This window comes from Equus caballus, chromosome 9, assembly GCF_041296265.1.
Source record: "Equus caballus isolate H_3958 breed thoroughbred chromosome 9, TB-T2T, whole genome shotgun sequence".
Classification (NCBI taxonomy): Eukaryota; Metazoa; Chordata; class Mammalia; order Perissodactyla; family Equidae; genus Equus; species Equus caballus.
Window position 1 is genome coordinate 79,316,409 of NC_091692.1, and position 24,513 is coordinate 79,340,921.

General features: G+C 37.9%; 1 long non-coding RNA gene across 1 annotated transcript; it reads left to right on the forward strand.

The window, feature by feature from the left end:
* The first annotated feature begins 17 nt into the window (after positions 1 to 17).
* On the forward strand, positions 18 to 24,300 carry LOC111775103 (uncharacterized). The gene is made up of 5 exons (XR_002810604.2): positions 18 to 177; positions 6,011 to 6,072; positions 6,425 to 6,483; positions 22,448 to 22,547; positions 24,044 to 24,300. It is a non-coding gene; the product is annotated as an uncharacterized lncRNA (long non-coding RNA).
* Positions 24,301 to 24,513: the final 213 nt, after the last annotated feature.

Genomic DNA, 24,513 nt, shown 5'->3' on the forward strand with positions numbered 1-24,513 from the left:
AGATTTAAAAAGTCTTTAAAGGACAGAATCATGAGGACTTGGTAAATGATTGTAGGTGTTAGAGAAAGGAGACCAAGGAAGCAATGAAGATTGGGAGGGATGGTTTAAGCAACTGAGAGACTGATGGATGGCATTCACTGAAATTCAGAGCACAAATGAAGATGCAGTTTGTGGGGGGTAAGAGCGTGAGTTCATTTTGGGAAATATTGAGTATTCCTCAAATATTTATCAGATATTTATCAGATATCCAAATGGAGATATCTAATATGAAATTGAGTATAAAGGTCTGATGCTCAGGCGAGATATCTGGACTATAAACATATGTTTAGGGAGAGAAACATGATTGAAGTGAAAGGAATGTTTGAAATCACTCAAGGGAAATATGTAAATTGATAAGAGGGCCTATGACAGAATGCTGAGAAACAGCAAGGAAAAAGTTCATTTCAAGAAGGTAGTCATTGGTATCCAAGAGGCTGTTGATGACTTTGTCAAAATCAGTTTCAGTGGTACAGTGGAATTAGAACCCAGATGGCAGGATCTTGAGAACCAAGGAGTCAAGAAAGCTTTGGAGTGTCCATGAGTTGATTCGCATGCATTTTTCAGACAGATTTAATTATAAAACTGAATTCTCTAGGTTGTTTTGGAAGAGGTTAGCAAATGCCATTTGTACTTTAAGGTAGGAATATCATTCTCTTCTTTCCAATTACAGTTTGTTAAAATTAGGTCATTTTAATTCTTTGGATATTTCTGATGCTACAACTTGGTGAGAGGCATAGACTAATTAATCAAAAATTTTACCATGCTTCTCAGTGTGGGCATTCACTACATTTCAAATTGTATAAAAATCATTTGTTTCTGGGCCTCTGAATAGGAGAAAAAGGAAAATAAATGCTTATTTCTTGCTATTGGGCATGAGATAAATGGTGTTCTCTAACTAAAATAAAATATTTAATTCTGAAGCTCAGTGAACAATGTGGAGTTTAACAGAATAAATATATTCAGTCACTGGAGATTGACACAGATTAGTAAACAAAACAAAACATACAAATAGATTCCCACCCATAAATCTTCACAGTGCTTCTCAAAGAAGAAAAAACACTCAGTGGTTATCTGTTCTTCTTCTTCAAATAATAAATATTAATACAATATGGCTGAAGTAAATTACAGTATTTAGCTTTCCAAAGATGGCGTGGGAATACGTAGTTAAATGGAGAGCACAGCCAGCTGTTTCCTCAAGATAGAAATATCTCCAAAACAATTTTAACATGCTTCTACTTTTACACAGGAAGATTTTGGAGGCAAGCTCACTTTATGATTACTTTTGAAATTTCATGGATATTGAAATCGTTCCAAAATTGACTGTAAGATTTCAAAGAGGTATATTTATATTTCTTTTTGAATTTAGAGTCTGCCATTCTTCAAAATATTGGTTGATGATCCAGAAAAGAAAGAAAAGTCCCCTTTTCTTTGCTTATAGGATGGATTTTTATCTAAAAATCTCAAAGTACTTTTCACAAGTGAACTCATCATCCAGTCCCTTTAATATTCTGAATGAGGATTAATAAGACTCCTGTTCCACATACGGTAACATGGAGTTTCTGGAGTCCTTGGATGAAGTGAATGAGACATGACATAGCTGCCAGCAAGTTTGCAGATGAGCCAAGAATAGCAAACAGCATTTCTACTTTACTGTTTTAACCACCAGACACACAAATATTCATAGATATTAAATAATTAAAACAGCAGACTAAAACATGGTCTAGAAGGAAAAGTTCTTGACTCCAATTCTGCCAGTGTCTTGAACAAATGTCTTAATTTTGATGGTCTTGGTGGTCTCATTTCCCCATCTGGGGTGAATTGATTTCTAAGATTTCTAGGTATGACATTCTGATTCTCTGTGGACCTTGCTCTGGAAAAGGAGCCTTGCTTGAAAATAAGAGTGGTTCAAAATATTTGTGGAAATATTGTGGCAGGACATCCCTGTGTGTCTCTTCATTCTTCTCCTTAGCGATATTTACTGAATGCTGCCTCTTCCTCAATAGCCCTCAAAACTAGCTCTTGTTCCTTTTAAATTGCTATTTCCCTCACTCCTTTCCAACAAAGTCAGTTACAATAAAGTCAGTTATGATATTCTCTAGATCATTACATAATTAACCTCACTCTTTATCCTTTTCTCTGAGAATAAAGAACTTAGGTACACAAAAGCAGAGTAGTTAAGAATGCAGGTTCTGGAATCATACTTACTCGGAACAAATCACAGCTCTGCAATCTATTTGGTGTGTGACTTTGGACAAATTAATTAGTCCATCCAAGTTCCAGTTTCCTTGTCTCTGAAATGAAAAAGATGATATACTACTACTAATGAACAGTTTTGTAGGAAGTAAATGAATATAAAGAATTTAGCACAATACCTGATACACAGTAAATAGCCTTGTTTCTCCTTTTCTTTGGTCTTTTTTTTTTCCTTTGCTGAGGAAGATTCACTCTGAGCTAACATCCACTGCCAGCCCAGGAACCGAACCCAGTCCACTCAAGTGGAGTGCACCAAAGTTAACGACTAGGCCACCGGGGGCTGGCCCTGTCTTTCTCTTTTTGATAGATACCTACCCAGACTCCAGTCTATGCCATCCTTGTGTCACAGGCTGGAAGCTTAGGAACTACATTTCCCAGAATCCATTGCCATCAGTCTTCTGGTTTAAATTTCCTTAATGAGATATATTTACATAAGATTTTGAAGGCAGAAAAGAAATAGAAATTAATATGACTCTCTCCCAGGGGCAGGAAAGTGCATGAACTTTGGTAGCAGACAAATATGAGGTTTTGCTGGTGGCTTTAATGAGTTCCCCTAAGAGTTACCATTTTGGTGCCATAGGCAGCTGACATCATTGGCAGTGGTTTCCAGCAACTTCTATAATATCCAATTTCGTGAAAATAAACAGTAATCTCACTTAAATTTCATTTCTTTCATATCTTTCAATGGTTTTGTAAGCACCTAATTCCCTCAAGTAAATGCCTTCCAGCTTGAGTGGTCTCTGTTTTCTTGTATAGCCCCTGGCTGATATATTTTCATTCTTCTCCTCCTGCTCATTGAATTGTACCACAGATTACAGAATAAGAAAGGAAGAATGGAAAATAATAGTAATAGTAATAGCTGTTAATATTTAGGTCTTTACCCAAATGACATCATTTTAGTGAGGGCTTCCTGACTACTCTAGCTAAAATTTTGACCCTGCTCTTTGAAAATCTCCGTGGCATTTTTTCACTATTTTAAAATAATAGTAATTTTACTTGTTTATTTTGTTTATTGTTCCTTCTGGAAAATTATGAAGTGTTTTTGACCACTTACTTTGCTTTTGAATCTTCAGCTCTTTAAAAAGTATGTGGCATGTAGTACGTGCTCAATAAACATTTGTTGCCTTAGCAAATGAATTTGTACTTATGATGTATCAGATTTAATTCTAAGTGCTTTATGTATATTATCTTATTTAATCCTTTAGAAAAAAACTCTATCCAATGGCTATTACTATTATGCCTAATTTATAAAAGCAAAGATTCAGGCACAAAAGTGGTGGAACACAACTTTGAACTTAGACCAACTCCCAAACTTATGCTGTTAACCATGATACCACATTGAATATTTACTCTTTTTCTGCTGTTGAGCTAGGTACTTGATATTGTCTTGAAATCTACAAGGACACCATGTAGTATGTATGCTTATTCCATTTATAAAATGAGAAAATTAAGCCTTAGAGAAACTAAGCAATTTTTACAAGATGACATAGCAACTCAATGGCACAGCTCAAATCCTGTCTGCTACTAAAGCCCAGGACCATGCATTTTACCAAACTAGGAAACATTTTCAAACATCATCAGATGCTTTGCTCTTGAATTCAGATAAAACATACAAAGAAAAGTTATGTTATATATACTGCCCATGAGTAAAACCAGAGAAATAGGTTTAAATCTGCATATACTTTTATTAGAAGAGACACATTTTAGTACAGGGGAGGTCTTCTTGTCAGATGTTAATATAATCTTGGCTATAGCATATTATTTTCATTAAGCAATAACTGTTTCCAGGGTGTGAGCCTATTTAGCTTATAATGGGACACAGTGTAAATATCCCAATTGCAAAGCTCAGCAAAAGCAAAACAGCTGTCTAATATGAGGCATTTTTATAGGATGAATGGACAGCTCAGATTGTTATGGAAAGGCTAATTTTATGAAACCACACTTGAAAAAGCAAGTTGGGCTCTGCCTATTTTCCTTTCTTTCGTTAGGCAAAAAAAGCATAAGATGTAGACAGTAACATCTCTTAGAATGTCTCTGGTTATGGATGTTTCTTTGGAAGAGACCCTGTCCTCTATTCAGTAATCATATAAACATAGGAGGGAGAGTTTAGCCAAAAAAGGGATAAGATGCTTGAAATAGATGCTGTCATTTCCAGTGGAGTATGGGGGAGTCTTATTAGACAAAGCAGTCACTGCAGATGGATGTTCTTCATTGACTGCAGTCACCCATTTTCATACCAGAGGAGGCTGTGAGTTGGAAATGAGTTCCCCTTTCTCTCCACTGTTCCATCCTCTCCCAGATACCCAATATTTTCATACTCCAGTTCTTAGAATATGCTAACTTGAAACTTGTGGACAAGAAAATTATTTTTCTTCTTCATTAAATGTACATTTTCCTCATTCCTCTCTTTTGCAGCCCGAATCGAATGCAGTAGGCTTTTAGACCATCTCATGTGATGTTTACTCTGCATTCTGTCATCATCATGTTTTTAGCTTGACAATTATTTCATTGGTAGGGATAAAAGAACTTCAGTATATAAGAAAACATTTTTTTTTCTCTGTGTAATAATACTGTTGTTGAATGTGGTCATGTCTTTGAAGGTTTTTTTTTTTGGAGGAAGATTAGCCCTGAGCTAACTGCTGCTAATCCTCCTCTTTTTACTGAGGAAGTCTGGCCCTGAGCTAACATCCATGCCCATCTTCCTCTACTTTATATGTGGGACGCCTACCACAGCATGGCGTGCCAAGTGGCGCCATGTCCGCACCCAGGATCCGAACTGGTGAACCCTGGGCCGGCTAAGTGGAACTTGCACACTTAACCAACTGTGCCACTGGGCCGGCCCATTTGAGGGTTTTTATGTGATGGAAAATGGAAGTCATTAGGAACATGAAGTATAGTTTAGTATAGGATGTGTAGAAAGCATCCTAGACTGGGAATCAGGAGACTCGAATCCTGACCTTGGTCCTTCCACTAATTAAGAGTGTAACCTCAGATAATTCATTTAAGCTTTCTGTTCTTCAGAGTCTTCTTAAATAAAAGATAAGAGACTCTCAAGTCCTAAAAGTGTATTATTTTATCTCATTACAAAAGAAAAACAGCACATAGTCAAAGGAAAAAATTCAAGATTACAAATTAAAACGTTTATTTAAATCAGATTTTTACATAAATCACCAGAATAATTTGTTTTTTCATTCATGTCAGGCCAACGATGACCAAATGAAGTCAAGGATAGGACAGTTTATCTAACTTAGTAAATATTAATAACGACATCTGAGCTTAATTATGAGGATAATTTGGTAAAATCAGATGAGTTTGGGGCTTTGTAGATTATTGTATTTTCATCTTATTTATGATTACAGACAGGCTTCATGGCCCACCTATTTACCTATGGTTATTGAGAACTAGGATCTTTATTTGTTCTTATAAAGGACTAGCCATCATAATGATGGGATAAAATCTAACAGAACAGGGCAAAGTGGTACATAAGATGTTCCCCCCGCCCAGAATCGAGTGTTAGTTAAGGCAAATTTGGGGGGTCCTGGGATTATATTAAGTTTTTTAAAGTTGGTAAAACCATTCAAATCAGTTATACTTCTAGGAGACAATGGTTTGGTAAACCTGACTCTATAATGGCCCTGAGAAGCAAAAGATACATGTATTCCTGACAAAGTGAGCATTGACTTCTCTGCTCCTTAACTGTTTCTGCTCCATCCAACAGGCATCATGGATTTGAGCTCAGAGAAATATTGCAAGGAATAGATGGCAATGAAAACAAGCACTGTATGTACTATGCTTTTTGTAAATTAGCCTTTTTGAATTTATCAAATAGTTTGGAACAAGTAGGTGGCATGTAATGCTAAAATGCCTTCTCGTGCTTTGGCATTCAGGACCTTCCACAGTTCCCAATTGGTGATAATCACAGGGTGTGTTTGCACAGTTTAGACTTTGGTAGAATACTTTCTTTGGAGGGAAACTTTGAGTGGTTTCCTAGGTTTGATTTTTGTTTTTTAATCACTAAAATATGTGATGCAAATTAACTTGCACTATTGTACTACAATTAAATGTGTACAGCTTGGCAATTATTTTCCTTCTCTTTGAAAAACGTTTCTGTTTGTTTACTCTTTCTCCGTAGCTCAGAAGAAAGCCAATCCACACCGGAGCACGGCTTTTTAAGACGGATATAATTTGGTGGTGAGATGCATTTAACATTATTCCCATGACCTTTCCCACTTTCACCTCCTCCCTTGTGCATTCATTTCATCATAGAGGTGGAAATGTAAAACAATACAGTCAGTGATGTGTTAGAGATCTCAAAGAAACCTGTACTAAGTACTCTTTTAAAATCGAAATTGGCAACCTGAAAATGTGCTGCCCTAAGGGTTGCTAAAAGTTTACCAACATCACACAATCATACAAAAATACTATAATCCTTGTAAAGGAGTGAATTACAATAATTTTTTAGGAATGTATTTTTAAATAATTGGAGAAAGCTTGTGATAAACTCAAAATGAATTCTAGAAATAATTATTTGAGTGATTCAAATAGCTCTATAACTTTATTTGCATTTATTTTATTTTATATTATCAGAATAGCTTTGGTTACACCAAAATATGCCTGAAGGCTAACTCAAAGAAATAACATCCAAGAGGTAGTAGGGAGTGTTCCTAGTCTTTGTAGTTTTATGGAGGAACACAACGGGAAGTGGGAGAGAATCTCCTGGTAGAGACTCTTCAGTGGGTTAACCATCATACTTCTGTTATTTTTAGTTCAAGTACTACCTTTAATTTTAATCCATACAACAGACTCACTTAACACCTATAACATCTGAATTCCTCATTGACCTGTAACCTGGGGCCACCTTCTTTCTAGATTGAGGTCAACTGAAGGAGGGGGAATCTGTGCATGAACTTTGGAGAGGCCGTAATCTCTCTGAATAGTCTTTAAAATTTGAAACACATGAGCACTGTTCTGGGGTGACAGCCCAGGGTTTTACTAGTCCTCAAAAACATAACTTAGAAAAAGTTGAGAACTCTTGCTTGGGTAGATGGTTAACCACCTAGTACAGGGTTCCCAAATTTGATATATTGAATTTTCTTTGCTTCTCATCTCACAAGTCCTTTAGCATATATCTGGTAGAAGTACTTGCTGATTGACAAATGTGTACGGGAAGACAAAGAAGATCAACCCCAAAGAAGGAGGACATGTACACTGCAGTCGGCCCATGTCTGTGGCTTTTCCCTCTCTCTCCTTGTAGGAAACTCCCCAGGACACAAAGAAAGTAGAGACAGAGTCAGCTGTGTCCACAAAAGAACTCTCTCCTTCACATGCATCCACTAAAGCAGACTTTTAACAGCCTCTGACTAAAAGGAGAAAGCCAGTGCCAGAGCACGTCGTGCTCCTCCAGGCTATCACAATGTCAAGGGCTCCCACCTAATCAGTCAAGCCTGAACTTCAAAGCCATCCTAGAAATAACATGGCCTCAAATCTCACTCTTTCCAGGTAGCTTTCACCTTGATTTCTTGGAGGATAGTTTTCTTCCTCATGCACGAATGATTCTGACAGAATCGATTCTTCTAAACACATCATTTGACTTAGATGATCATCCAGGTCAGTTCCTATTATTGAACTGATGCTGTATATGTACATAACTTAAGATGTGTCAAACAGGGACACAAGACAATTGGTTCTTCAGGCCCACTCTACCAGACTTTGATCCAGCAAACCATTTACTGTGCTGGTCTTTCACATAAACATCTTGGTTTTGCCACAGCAAAACGTGTTTATTTGCCATTTTTCCTGTCATAAATGCTCTTCTGGGCTATCTCTGCCACTAAATAATAGACCTCAAATTTTATCTCTATGCCTTCTGGGTGGCAGTTTTACCACCGAGAAAAAGCAGGACAGAAGTAGCAGAGTAATTTGTTCCAACATTGTTTTCAGCAACTTTTCCTTCAGATGAAATCTTACATGGAGGCCCAATAAAAAGAGTTGAATAAAGTTTTTAAGTCACTTTGTTTTAAGGATACAGTGGCTCCCTAGTAGGTGGGAGTGAGGAGCTGAAACTAGGGCTCTGGAGAGCCCAGCTAGAAGAAACACTAGTAGAGACATTCTCTAAGGTTTTGATTATAATATCTGAAATTATTTTTACATACTTCAGCAGATACTATGTGGGAAAACTTTTGTATTATTTAGTTTAGCCTGTAATCCAGATGCTTCTAGACCTGATGAAGAATGCACAATCCAGAGATCATCCATGAATGTGCTAATCAGAAATTCACAGTCCCGAACTGGATCCTGGCCCTCAGGAAGCCTATTCTCCAGATGTGGCAATTTCCGTTGTTTTGTGGCTTGCATCTGGATGGATCACTGTTACTTTGATATTTAATATACTGGATGTCAGAAATGGGGCTTTTATTGGTTAAAATAGTAGATCGTTGACAAGGATGGTTCATGTTAAAAATGGCTCCTTATTAGGGAAATTAAAAATATTTAATGTAGATATATTGGTTAAAATGTTTAGAAGATAACTTCCCATACATGCATGAACAATAAGAATGCAGGGAGGGTTTATGGCCTACGCCCTTGTAAAAGATGCCCTAATCTAAATCCCCAAAGATTCCTGTGTCCAGCCTTGAGTTCTGGAGGATTCTGGTTGTTTGATTTAGCTGTAATCATGGCAGAATCCTGGCTCTGCAATTGTTGTTGTGTCTGCTTCTAGAATATTGCTGTGTCTGCTTCAAGTGAACTTTTCTTGTAATTTGTGAAAACAATATCTAAAAGGACAGTGAGCTGAGACTTCACTGAGCTAACAGAACAGGTTGTCTGAACAGTTTTTGTTTTTGCTTTCTAAGCATTGTTTTGTTTGTGTTTTGTTTGTGTGTGTGGAAAAATTTAGAATGAGACCTCGTTTCATTATAACTGGGAGCAACGCTGTATTACAGGTGGAGTAGCTAGCTCGGACTCACCTCAGAGTTCATTGTTGGTCACTGGGAGAGGCCAAATAGTTATTCACAACCAAGTTGGCTGAAGTCCATTTTGCATTCTATCTCACCACTCAAAACTTCTTTGATTTGAAGAATAAGAGTACAGTGGGCATAATATTTGTATACCCCTTTGACCCTAATTTAATCATTCATGTCTGTGATTTTTCCTGAAATAACTTGTTTCGGTTCCCAGAGAACTTCCAGAATCAGCTGACAGCTACTTTTCAGAATTTTTTTTTGTAGTTTTATTAAGAAATAATTGACATACATCACTGTATAAGTTTAAGGCATACGGCGTGATGGTTTGATTTACATATATTGTTAAATGATTACCACAATAGGTTCAGCTAACATTCATCATCTTATATAGACACAATACAAAGAAAAGAAAGAAGAAAAGAAAAAAGAGAAAAAATTTTCTCCTTTTGATAGGAACTCTTAGGATTTACTATCTTCATAACTTTCCTATATATTCTACAGCATTGCTGGCTATAGTCATCGTGTTGTACATTACACCCCTATGACTTATTTAACTTATCCCTGGAAGTTTGTACCTTTTGATCGCCTTCCTCCAGTTCCTCCTCTCCCTACCTTCTGCCTCTGGTAATAAGAAGTCTGATCTCTTTTCCTGTTTTTTTTTTTTTTTAGATTACACATATAAGTAAGATCATACAGTATTTGTTTTTCTCTGACAGCTGCTTTTGAAGTATTTGCTAGATGTTATTTACTCTAGAAGAACAATATGTGATCGCTTTCCTTAATAACTTTAATATTTTATTCGTGAGATAAGATATTTATGCAGGAAATTACTTATAAAATATAAAAAGGTATATAATGAATAAAAAAATAAGTGATAAGAAAATAAATGCCATAATGATTGAAAGAAAGAGATAAATCTGTGACTATTATGACCAAGGAAGATAGAAGGGTTGAAGCAAGTCCGTATATGCTTAAGATTTAGACAATGCTTAACACAGGCAGGAAATCGCTCTAACCATCCTTTGGGAACAAAGATGGGTTAGGTCGAGCTTAGGAAGTATACTGAAATGCAGGCTGAAGAGCTCAGATTCTAAAGTATTTTTGGTATATATCTCTCTGATAAATCTCTTTCATTCTGGTTGGGATGTAACCTAAAGCTTTTTGAAAGGGTAGCAACCCAGCCTGAGTAAAATGTTACTGGACGGATGTTATGCTTTTATGAGATTTATTAGATGGGGAAGATGAGCCTTCACACTACAAAAGCTGGCAGGAAGTCAGCCTCCTTCTCCCCCTTCTCAGGTACCTGCTAGAAAATAACTTTTTGTCATTTTCCCAGAACAAGGTATAGGGTAGAAGTTTGAAATTAACCTGGCCAGTGTTTTCCCAAGATAGGAAAGCAGCATTGAAGTTAATGAAGGGTCAGAGGGTAGAACTCAAAAGCATCCTCCCCCAAAAGACATTGAAATTTCAAATGTTTGCGATACTTGCCTCTTTCTCCTCCCTGTAACCTATCTCCTTCTTCTGTCTCTCCCTCATCTCTGTCTTCCTATCTCCTTAATCAGAACAGTCTGATTCTACCTAAGTAGATGGGACAGGGTTGTAAATTCTTCAATATTGCAATCAAACAGGGACATCTTTATTTTTCTATGACTAATTTGATCTCCATGAGCTCACATCTTATTAGGTAGATGATTTGGAAAGAGAAATTTGTTCCAGGATTTATTCCAGCTAGGTATTCTCACTCTGATTTAAAAACATAAGCTATTTTTCTGCTAGGATGACTTAGGTAATACAGAATATATCAGAGTTCTGTTGCTTCCTCTCTTCCAAAAAAAACCAATTAAGATTATGGGAGGAGGGTAATTTAGAAGGCATCACAGCATTTAACACAGAACTGGGAAGCAGATGCTGAAACAAAGTAAAAGATCACCGGGTTTATTTCAACCCAAGACCTGTGAAGACTAAAAGGGGGAGGAAGCAGAATTAAACAGGGAAAGCCTTTCAGAGGGAAGGTATGGTACCTGTGAAAGGAAGGATGGAAGGAAGCAGGACTGGGCAGGAAGACTATGATGCAGATCTGACAGAGGCTCTGTCAAGCCAGCAGCAAGCTCTCAAGGAAAGATTGATTGTTAGAGGGGTCTCATGTTGGGCAGAAATAACCAGGCCCTAGTACCCCTGCTATATTCAATCATTGCAAGGGGCTTCCCAGGAACAGGGTGCTCTTGTCTCAAAAGGGGAGTGAAATTGACGCCATTAGGGAAGCTGTCAGCTAACTGCACTCTTTGCAACTGAATAGAGAGTTCTGTCCTGAATGGAGATCTGAGTGCTGAACTTCCACCACTACCCTAGGTTCTTTGGATTCTTGGCTTGTTGTTGGTCTCTGGCTCAGCTGTCTTCTCTCTTAACACATGACACTGTGGAGGGGCAACTGTTCCATTCCTAGGGAGTCTGTCTCTTTCTCTTTTAATGAGGATGGCATAACTTGGGATCTTTTCTTCTTTTGGTCAGAGCTTATTGATCTTCTCTGGAAATTTGCCCACACCTTGGCTCTCAGTGTGCTGTGACACCCTCTGGCAAGATCCCTAGAGAACTCTTAAATAACTTTTACATGCCTTCATGAGGGCTCCATGGGAATCCTTGAATACATTATACGTAAAAATTGACAGCAGCAGAGATGCCATTTAACATACGAATGCCATGTCAAGTTTGAATTGGAACATTCTCGTAGTGCAAGGCTGTCCAAAATATCGTATGAGACATTTATATCCCCAAAACCCCACAAAAACCAAAAAACCAAACCCAAACTAATGAACAAAACCCAAATTCACTTCTTGATCCCAAACTCAAATACAGCCAGGTGCTCTATATTTTTATTTGCTAAATCTAGCAACCCTGGAGAATAGCTCTGTATAACTAAACTCGGATTCCCCCCTTACCTAATCACAGCGAATCATCCTATTTGGTGCAACTATCTCCAGGATGGTAAGAGAATAGCTTAACAGGAGATAGCCTTCCAGTGTCCAAAAAGAAGTAGAGCGAAAGCTCTTCCACATTTGGCGTGACCCCCAACCTATCCAGCCTGTTTCCTCTTTCTTGGATTTTGGCCTGTGCAAGGAAGCTGGGGTCACACTTCTGATCACCTGCTGCCCTTTGTTCTCTCCCCCTTCTACATCACATTATTTATTGGGATCAGAAAAGGTGGGCTTTGAGCTCTCTATTTCCTGTTTGTCATAATCTCTTTCTCCTTCTACCTGGTGCTCTAATGTGGTGAGTGAGGCTGCCTTTTGCTAAGTTCAAAAGAAGTTCAAAGAAATGTTAGAAAGTATTTTCTTACTCAACAAAGTCTAGTAATTATTACTTTTGTTGTACTAAAGACATCAAGAGGAGCAGCTTTCATTCATTCAGTAAGTGTCTATTAGGTGCATACTACGTGCTAGGAACTCTTCTAGAGATGGAGCAGTAAACAAAAAGTGTGGCCCCTCTGCTCCTGTAGCTTAGAGTCTAGAGAACTGAAAACTCAAAGCTGGTGAAGGAACCTTCGTTCCAGGCAGTACCTGCCCTCCTTGTCCCTAATGTAGTCAGCCTCATGGTTCTACTTCGGTTGTAGAGGTTATAAGAAAAGGTAATGGTGGGATGGAGTGAGGCTGGTGGGAAAATAGAGATTTGATATTTGGAAAAATATATGGGTGCCATCATATCCTTTGGGTGCCATCATATCCGTTGGGTGCAAATAGCAAACTCAAAGTATAGTTAAAAAAGAGAGTTACTGGAAAAAAAAGATAGGAATAGAAAAGGATTGAGAAAGTCAGAGGAAACAAGAGAGATGATCTACAATCCTTGACAGAAATAAGGCCTTCAACAATTGCACTAGATGCCCCTTGAGCTCACCAGAACCATAGTCACCTGGTAGAATCTTTAATGTGTTGTACTTGGCTTTGACTCAATTATCAATTGATTCATGCAACAACTATTTATTGGTCACCTACTATGTGCTTAGGACAGTGAAAGGCTCTGGTGACATAATGGTATATGAAGCATGCTCTCTGCCTTCAAAAGAGTTCCAGTAGTGAGGAGGAGGACCTATAAAAATTGCCAAAAATAATAAGAAATATAATGGAGGAATGGAACAAGGTCACTTAGTAGCACTGACTGCTCAGTGAATTCCAAGCAGTCTTCGTAGAGGTGGTGATGCTTGTGTCCTAACGTGAGCTCAAAGGAGTTTTCCAGCTCACAAAAGAAGGAATGAAAGGCATTCTGAACAGAATGATTAGACTTTGCATAGACCAAGGGACCTGGAAATAGTCCTGTAATTGCAAGGGAGTTGGGGTGAGGATTTTGTTTCTGAAAAAGAAGATAAGCCACACAAAGAGTTTCAGAATTTTTCTATAAGTAATGAATAGCCAAAAACAAATTTTAAGCAGGGAGGCAACATAGAGATACATTTTATTTATTTATTTATTTTTTCGAGGAAGATTAGCCCTGAGCTAACTACTGCCAGTCCTCCTCTTTTTTGCTGAGGAAGCCTGGCCCTGAGCTAACATCCATGCCCATCTCCCTCTACTTTATATGTGGGACGCCTACCTCAGCATGGTGTGCCAAGCAGTGTCATGTCCGCACCTGGGATCCGAACCAGCAAACCCCAGGCCGCTGAGAAGCGGAAAGTGCACACTTAAATGCTGTGCCACCAGGCCGGCCCCTAGATATACATTTTAGAAAGATGGCTTAGACAATTGAGCAATTCAGTAGTTCTCAAACTTTAGTGTGCATCTGAATCGCCTGGAAGGCTGGTTAAAATACAGATGGCTGGGCCCCACCTCCAGGATTTCTGATTTAGGGAGGTCTGGTGTGGGACCCTTGAAGCTGCATTCATGACAAGTTCCCAGGTGATGCTGACATTGCAGGTCTCAGGATTGCACCTCCAGACCCACTGGAGTAGAAGATAGAGTGGAGTCAGTCAGGACCAAAGGAGGGGCCTTAATTAGACGCGATGTCTCTTTTTTATAGAAAAGTTTTACTCAATCCTCTCAATAACGTTTTTAAAAAGTTAGTCTTTGCTATTTCCCTTCAGTGAAAGTTCTTTAGATTGTAGTCTATTTTCCAAAGAAACGCATTATCTGCATTCTCAGGAGTCAGGAAAAAAGGGAAAAATAAGGACAAACATGTTGCTGATTCAAAATCATTTTTTAAAAGTGAGGCATCTTCTGCTCTCTGTTTTGAAGCTGTGGGGAAATGTCAGGCCTGAACTATTTCATGACAGACGGTGGTGTACTGCAATGGCTTTGGAGCGAGACCAGACATCTGTTCCATATGAGACCTTGTGCAGGTCACTTATCTCCATGCAGCATCAGTTTCCTCATCTGTAAAATGTGCCTAGTGACACTGTGCTCTCAAACTTAGTGAAGCTATATCAGATCATATACATAAAACGCAAATACAAATTAGGCAGGCAGAGTATGTTGGTTCTCCTCCTTTTTTTGACCGAAATAAAACTAAAGTGTGTCTGTGTAATTTCTCCTTTTTATGGACAATTTTTACTCAATCTCCTTAACCTTAAAAACAGCTAATCTTTGGCATCAGTGAAAGTTCTTTAGATTTTTGTTTTTTTCCCAAAGAAATGCATTTCTGCATTCTTAGAGGTCAGGAAAATATAAGGGAAAACATACATATAAACATATATGTGTATACATATATAAAACATATGTAGGCATCTATATATGTGTATATATGTATGTGTAGACGAGTGTGTGAGTATTTGCTTTGCTTTTAACTTTTTTCTTTTTGGTACTATTAGGAGTGAGCACCAGATGGGGGAAAGCAAAGACTAGGGTTAAAAGCTGATTTTTTTCCTCCATTGCTCATGAATTCCCTGTATGTTTTCACTTACCTTTTAGCTTTCTAGGGGTTAACTGTGCTTAGACTATGAAGTCAGAGAATGATGTCAACCCCCCGCCCCCCGCCACAGGAACCCCTTGCACACACTTACACCATTCCTCTGCTCTCATCTGTCCCAGGAACCTAGAGGAGTCTTTGTTCTTCTGGGTGGGTGGGCTCCTTGGAGGTCATTAAGCCTGAATGACCTTTGCCTCCAGCGGAGAGTGTACTCTGCCTGGCTGTCAGGCCAAGACCCTTGCTCTCTCACTTCGCATCTGCAAAGGTAGTCCTGGTTCTGTGAGCCCAGAATGCAAGGCTGCTCCTTGCATCACTCGAAAGGGAAAGAATGATGAAACCCACTTGCACATGATGCAGTCCAGCCCTGAGAGTCTGGTTCTTGCCAAGGACATACCCCACACAAATGCTTACTGGGAATTTTTAATAACCCCATTCAGAACCTGACATGTGATCCACACTGAGTGTTTTCTTGATTGCTTCTGGATGTCATTAGTTGAGCCATTTTTAATCAGACAATGTCATGCATATTCCTATAAGAAACTCTGCCATTTAGAAGCTAGTTCAAAACTATAAAGCAAAAGTCAGCCAATTATCTAAGACAGCTGTGATGTGGTAGAAAGAATACTGGAATTGCATTTCTAAAAAGCTGCTTGTGAGTCCTAAATCTGCCCAATAATTTAGCTGAGTGAACTTGGGCATGTTACTGAATCACCTCATTTCCTCTTCTGTTAGAAGGGCACAATAACGCTTCCATCCCAAGGCAGACTCAGTGAGAGACTGTATGGAAATGTATGTTATGTAATATATCGTAGGTGGTGTATTCCGTATTACATACGATGTGTTGTACATTATGGAGATATTACATCATCCATCTTGACCACATGATCCCAGTCACTATTTCCTCTTTTCGGTTAGAAGCACAGTGATACTCATATCACAGTGAAGAGTCAATGAGAAAATATACATGAAATGACTTTGGAAACTATAAAATATGGCACATATTATAAGTATTACTTATTACTTTAATATATTAAAGCATAACATGTATAGTTATATATTACATATTCTGTTATATATAATATATATACAATATATTATTATATGCTATGTGTTATACATTATATATAATATATTAAACATTAAAACATATATTATAATATATTATGCATTAAGTTATATTGCTATATAATACACACATGTTATATATTATTCTATATTATATACCAAGGTGTATTATTTATGCATGATTACTTATTATGTAATATTATTATAAACTGTTTCAGACAATCTGATTATGAGACAATGCAAAAATAATTTAAAAGTAGCTTTTACTTTTTTAATAATAATGCTGTTGGTAAGAGAAAAACCTAGAGGGTGAACATAATCAAATACTTTTAGAAGGTATATGAGAATAATAATTTTACTCACAGTGGCAGAGAGATTTGCGCAATCATTTTGTTGGTTCTTGTGAAAACAGTTCTGAAATGTATTACAGAAAACCTGTTCTTGAATAATTCCTATCCCTCATAAAGTCATGAAGACGGGTTAAAATGAATTAGTTCTAAAGCATTTTGACTCATATGAGTCTGCCTCTTGACTTGTCTTCAGCTGGAGGAAGCTTTGAAATTAATGATCACCTTATACTCTTCTTACCATCATCCGTGTGTGATGTGTGTTGTAATTTACATGCTTGATGTTTGAGCATTTCAATTCTCTCTACCTCCCAGGTCATCTCTCCAATATTAAGGCACAAGGTCAACAAGCGGTGGCAGGGGACTACAGAACCTTTGCAGGGGAGAGATTTATGCATTTTATGATGTTATTACAAAAACAAGAACATCTTTATTAAAACAGCTAACAAATTATTAGATAGTAAAACTAAACCTTATATAAGTTTCTACCATCCATGCATTTACAAGAGCCAGAAGAATAGACATCATTTTTGACATTTTTCTCTACTACGCTTCAACCTTGAATTATCACCAAGAGCAGTCAATTTTTCTTCGAGAAATGTACGTAATGCACCCTCTTCTTTCCATCTCTGTGACCACCTAATCCCGGCCACTAGGGTCTCCCTTCTAGTCTGCAGCAGTCATCTGCTGGAAGTTCTCTCATCCTCTCTGTTCCCGTAGCGCAGGGATCTTTTCACAGCAGAAATGGGACTATGTCTGCTCTAACCTCCATCGCTGCCCTTTGCTCTCCCAAAACCCTTTAACAGCTTCTCTCTGTTCTTAGGATAAAAACCAAAACCTTTAACTTTGTTTAAAAACCTTTGAATTGTCGGTCCCATCTCCCTGTGAGGGTCACCTGCGCTTTGCTCTTCCTCACTCTGTCCTTATGCAGTCCTTTTTGTCCCTAATGGCTCCTATGCACCAAGGTCCTTTCCCTTCTGCCAGCTGGTCTTTGCACATGTTTCTCCCTCTGCCTGGAATATCCTGCACCCCAACCCCCTTTATATCTGGCTAATATTTATTCATCTTTCCCATTTCCACTTATGTCACTTCCACAGGAAGCTGTCCCTAAAGACCCAGGACAGTTCAAGTCCCCTTGTTAATGCACTTACGTAACTAACTTAATGACTCTAATCACCACTCGATTTCCCTTTGCTAATTTCTGTTGCTTGTAGCAATTACAGACTAGCAATTAGACAATCGTGCCTAAAGTTCTGCTCGGGACAGCCCTGGGAAAATCAGAATGTGTTGGTTACTCTAATGTGCACTCAAAATTGTGCTGAAAAATGAAATTTAAGGATTAATGTCCTTTTGTTCAGTGTGCTGTGTTTGTCACCAAAGCTTAATTATTAAGATCTTAAAACTGTCTCTTTTTTCTTCAAATTTAACAGATGAAATATTTTACTCCTAAAGTTAATTGCTTTTGTGTCACTTTCATAAATTTCCCTAACTGGGCTTTCAGTTTCCCAGCTGGTAAAATTCATTACAAAGTAACTTTTAAAACAAAATCTAGTATTTTTTGAAGAAAGGAGTTCAGCCATTTACTCAATCACCTTGAGGAAAAAACTCAATATATTCTCCCATCTATAGATCTAATAATTTCAAATTCACAGGATTATGATAGCAATCACGTACAATCACATATGTAAAACACCTAAAGTAGTATTTGCCGAAGGGTAGATGCTCACTATATTTATATTTCCCTCTTCAGTCAGGAAGTTCCCAACTAGAGGAGGGAAACGTACCCCTCCCGTTATTGGGGTCATTTCTGAGAGCCGTGGCTTCACTTAAGTGGAGAGGAGTATTTCTCTTAATTGCCTGCTATTAACCTGAAACCTTTGTGATTTGCAAAGAAGTTATTGTATGTCACTTCTCAGACGGTATTTTACATAAAATCAATTTTTGTGTTCTTTCAGACGTATATAAAGTGGTTTCGTGATTTTTGGTGACTTTATTAGTAGATGCTCAGCATTCACCTAAGACAGTATAAGCAGTGTGGGGCAGGCAGAAGGCCACGTGCCAGCTGCAGAGAGAGCAAGCCCTTCTCTGTTTCAGGTGGAAGCCCGTGCTTTTGTTTCCCGGAGACTTCAAGGGAGGGTTCTGCGGCACTATTTATTTGGTTTATGGTAGCCTCTCAGATGTGTTGCATCTGCTTTGCAGTAAAGGATGTGGGGCTCCCTTCTGGTGACTTGCCGCCTGCCGCAGACAACAGACATATTTGTCCTCCCCAGCTTTGATCTTTTTTGCCTGGTATCTAAATGAAACCTTTCTTGTGCCTTCAAAGCTAAGTGACTTGTTCGGCTTCCAGTTACAAAACAGCTCTGCTCCTGCCACCACTGGGGTTCCCCTATCCTCGCTTCCAGTCTAGTGCCTGCAGTAGGAGGGCTGCAGGGAGCCAAGATGAAGTACAAGGAACATGTAAAACTCAAGTACAGTGTGCAAGAGAGGGAACGGCTGCTTCCTCGGGGGCGTGCGAACCTGGAGAAAAGGGAAGAGGAGAGCATAGGAAAAGTTGGCATTCTTAAAAGAAAGCATACCATTGTGGCTAAACATGAATGCTAGATTCAGACAGCTTGGGCTGTGAACAATTATTAGCTGTGACAAATTCTGCAAGTTGTCAAGCCTCAGTTTTCCTGTTTATTAATGAAGGGTGATGCTAGTACTTATCTATCCCATTGTGAGTATTAGAGGAGAAAATACAAATAAAGTGCTTAATACAGCAGTGGACATTGAACAAGCACTCCGTGAATACTATGGTTTGGTTATTAATAGTAATGATGTTACTTAGTGTACAAATACAGTGGTCTCTCCCATGCCCTCTCTAGGGAGATGGTCCTGATTCATAAAGGCCAAATCCAAATGCCTACTTCTGCGCATATTTTCTGATAGCCTTGTTTTCTAGTCCACATGGATGCTGGGTGCTAGAGCTACACAGATAAAAAACACAGTGTCTGCTTTAAAGAGTTAGTTAGTCTCTTTTCTGTTTTTCTAAAGCTCATGATTTATGAATAATTTGAAGACTAAAACAGTCTGAATTGAGTTAGTTATTTGGTTAATTGGCTAGTACATGAGATTGTAAGCTCCTTGAGGTCAGGGCCTTGGTATTACTCATTACTGCCTCTCAGCTCCTGCTACAGATACATGACCATAAAGAGCTGTATCTTACAGTGACTAAGAACTAAGACCACCACTTACTCGCCATGCCGCCTGCAGCATGCTGAAAAAGGGCTCTATTCTCCGGTTTCCTCAGGTAAAATGGGAACAGTCGAACCTGCTGCTTAAATCACCTGTGAAAATGAAACAAGACAACATATATAGTGTACCGGAAACATATTGATTGCTCAGTTAATTGTTGTCAGTATTACAATAACGTAGATGAATGACCCGAGTCATAGGATCCTGGTAACTCCCGTGTCCTTTGACATAGAGAGTTTCCTGCTTTCTTTTATTTTCCTATTTTGCACTATGTTTAACTTATCAATTTCACTATATCTATTTAGAGTGTGCAAATATATCCTCAATAAATAAATAGTGAAGATGGAGGAATTTTGGGGTGTGTTTGTGTGTGTGTGTGAAACCCGAATATATTCATGATTTCTGAATGTCGGGAGGTTCCCCACTCCATTTCGCTGAGTTTAGAAGACACGTAGGACTTCTCAGCAAGTTTTCCTGACTGGTTTTACAGTTCTTTACATTTCGGTTATTGTAATTCCAGAACTTTTGAATCTCTCTCCTCCGAGGTTCTCTTTTCTGAACTCTACTTCTGTAAATGTATGGTGCTATTTCAGGACTGGATTAGGACTCAAAGCAGAGAAACAAATAGAACACATCTTACCTTATCCCTTCTGTTTCATTTCTCCCGACAAATTGGCCCTATGAAGGTTTCCCTTTGAAAAGTGTTAGTTTTTCCTATTCCTCCAGATGTTTTGCGATTTCATCTCGTTAATATCTCAGTGATACCATGTATCAGATTGATAAATATATAGTGTTCTGAATTGTCCCTGATTTCTTTTTAAATACAACTGGGTGACCTATTGTCATTAAATGTGGCTTCTTTGTACTAGATTATTTTTTAGGTATAAAGATTTAAATAAGGCAAAATCCTATTATGTTTGTTTGCGTTATAGACTTTCTTAACTAAATTAGGACAGCTGACAGTGCGGAAGATATTAGAAAGAATAGAAAGATATTAGATAATGTTAGATAACAAAAAGACATTGGAACGATATTAGAGAGAAAGAAAAAGTTAAAATAACTTTCCCAGGCAAAATATGAGCTCAGATTTTCCACATTTGTTTAATAAGTAAGCAAGCATGATATACGTTATATGTCATCATTCCATATATCAGTGATTCGCAAAGTTTTTGTTCAGGATTCTTTTACATTGTCAAAAAAATTTAAAGACATTAAAGATCTTTTGTTTGCACATATTATATTTATTGATATTCATTGTATTCCAAATTTGAAAAGTAGATTTTAAAAATATTATTTATTAATTTATTTTAAATAATAATAAATCCATTATATGTGAACATAAATAATCTATTTTTATCAGTAATAAATATATTTTCAAAAACAAAAAATATTTTTAGCAAAGAGTGGCATTGTTTTTACTTTTTTCCAAATCTCTTTAATTCCTAGCTTAATAGAAGACAGCTGGGTTGTCATATCTGCTTCTACATTCAATCTGTTGCAATGTGTTGTTTTGCTTGAAGTATATGAAAAAAGTCTGGTCCCACACAGATACATAGTTGGAAAAGGGAAGAGTATTTTAACTAGGTAATTAACTGGATAAAAGAGTATTTTAGTTAGATAATTGTGGATGTTCTTTGATACATGGAAATTCTATAGGTGTTATTTTCCTAAAGATTAATTGCAATATGCAAACTGAAACCAGATTAATGAACATTCTGTACTTGATGTCCTCACAGGATGAGAATGGAAAAGCCAAATCACGTCTTAGTAATGTCATAAAAATAGTTTTGTCCTTTTACATCCCATGAAAATGTCCCAAAGATACATATGGGTGCCCAGACCACGCTTTGAATACAACTGCCGTATACTACCATAAATGCTTATAATCTTATCTTGGGACACAAAAACCCAGCTTTGCTGAGAAAATTATGCAAGAAGCTGTTAAGTAGCTTGCCTAACTTTTGCCCAGTTAGCTCGGGATAGAACCAGATTTGAATTTAGTCTTCTGTTTTTATCTCTCTTTTAGGACGTATTCCTTCCAAAAAATGTGAAAGTGAGGAAATACAGAGGCATACAGTATGATTTTTCCCTGGGGACCATAATTCTTGAGAGATAAATTGGGTTTTATAGCTACTGAGCATCAGGTTCTGGAAAGAACTTGGTTGGTCTTTTAGCATTGCTATAAAATCACATTGCGTGAGAAGATTTTCTAGTTCAATGGGAAACAACCCTAGGGTGAAATGTAGGAAAAAACAAAAGGACCAAAGTAGGAATGGGGAAGAAGAGTTTGGGAAAGTCAAAGAAGAGATAATACAGTCCAGAACTAAGGCTCCAAAGATCCCAGGGGAAGACTAATCCTTTCACTCAGGTCAAAGTAAGGCTGCCATTTTCTCCTCTAGGACTCAGAGGAGATGGATGGGGAGGTGACTCAATACCTATCCTTTTGATGACTTCTCTTTGTTCTCTTCTTCCCTGACTAGGCCCTTATTCCAATTTTCTGTTCCAGGCCAATGAAGGAAAAGGGTTCCTTGTGATATTCACCAATACCTTTGTCACTTTGGCACTATAAAAATAAAAATAGCAGAAAAGATAGAAAAAGAATAAAGGAAATCAAAGAAATAAAAAATAAAGTATTGATGTTAGTGTGATGTGTTTCAGATGGTATTGTGATATATGCGGATATGACACCACCAAATTCTGCTTTAAACAGAAGATGGAGAAGGGAGTTCGCATCTATCATATACCTACCACATGCACGGTACCGTGTTCCATGCTGGGGACAAAGCACTAAAAAAGTCAGTTAACACCAAGGGTGTCCCATACCTCTCCCTAGCATAAAACCTGATTCTCTGAGAATGTCTAAGAAATCTTAAACTATTCCCATTAAGCCTATATGAAAACTATAGATTCTTCCAAAATTGGAAAATACCTCTAATGTTGAGAAATTAAACATTTTACCTCTCATGAGCTACATTTTGTCTATTTATTTCTTTTCAAGAAATTATGCAAGGTAAAACAAATAGTTTACAAGGAAAATCTAGGTGGGTTTCTATTTTTTATGTGAGTTTAGCAAACAACATAGGCATGTTGTTATATGAGAAATAAAATTATAAGCTTAAAATAACTACTTAATGTTCAGTTTGGTTTACACATTTAGCTTTGGTTAAAATTAAACTTACTGAATCAACCATATTTAGAAATATTTTCATTAGATATTTTAAAAACGTTTTAATGTAAGGCAGTGATATGTCGAGGGAAGGAGAAAGTCATGTACTGATTGGTCTGAGATTCCAAAGAGCTTTGTGATATTTTTTTTTTTTGAGGAAATTAGCCCTGAGCTATCTGCTGCCAATCCTCCTCTTTTTGCTGAGGAAGACTGGCCCTGAGCTAACATCCATGCCCATCTTCCTCTACTTTATATGTGGGACACCTACCACAGCATGGCGTGCCAAGTGCTGCTGTGTCTGTACCCTGGATCCGAACCGGGGAACCCCGGGAACGTGTGCACTTAACCACTGTGCCACCGGACCGCCCCCCACAATATTCTTCTGTAATGACTAGAAGAAAAAAAGGCTGCCGTAAGTTTTGAACTATTAAATATGTTGTCATTTATACAGCAGCAATCCTTGGTAAAACCTTTTTAAAAATTGTTTAACTTTTTCAACCAGGTAATACTAATGATCAAACCCATCAGTCTTTAAGCTTCCCATCACCTGGAATTACATCTACCTGTCCTGTGTTTTATTCCTAGGGCCTTGCACAGTACCTGGGACATAGTAGTCCCACAATATTTGTTGAATATTTTCAATGAATAAATGTGTAAAAGGGTACTGTCTTTATTACCCATTTTAAAGAAATTTAGACGTTCAAAAATAACTGAGCATAGTTTGGTCTACCTTTACCCCAATTTTTACCATCTGGGTGCCACCTGTAAGTCAGGGGTATGAATGGAGTTATTACGGGGTCAGAGAGGAGAGATCATGGATCAGAGTGAGCCAGGACAGGTACTGCCGGGGGGATCGCTTGTAAAAAACACAGAGCTGAGAAAGAAAGAAGAAAAGCCCTATATAAGACGACTGCTGAATTTGGAAGGAAGAGGGGTAAGAGAAAATGAAGAAGTGAGACATATCTGGAAAAAAATAGCCCGTGAGGTCAGTAGGAAAGGGGGTTGGAAAAATTAATTAATTGAGCAGTTAGCAAAATATAAATCTATGTATATTGACCATGTGGTGTGCTATTTCTTTTACATAAAAGTGTCTACATCTCCTAAGAAATGGAAGAACTCCCAGTCACAACGAGCCAGACCAGATTCCCGCAGTCATTCTGTTTAATGCTTCGATGGAGGAGAATATTTCTGAGAGCAAAATACTACCTTCTCCCTGCCTCTGGGACTAAGGAAATAAGAATGGTGTTATTTCTCTAACCACAATCATCTTTTCCTCACCCTTAGTGGATCTATGGAAGCTACTGCTTGGGAGACTCATCTGTATTAAAAAGAGCAAGCTTATGCATTGAAACCCAGAATGTCTTACACCATCAGCTGACTCACCAACCTAGTTCTCTCCTCCATTCAGAGGATAGAATCCATTTAACACCATCTCATTTAAACGTAACCCTATTCTTTCCCCCACTTCCTAAGACTATAACATCTGAATTGAGAAGTATGTAAGGCTCACCTCCTTCACAAAAAGACATTTGTAATATAAATGAATGAATCAATCAAG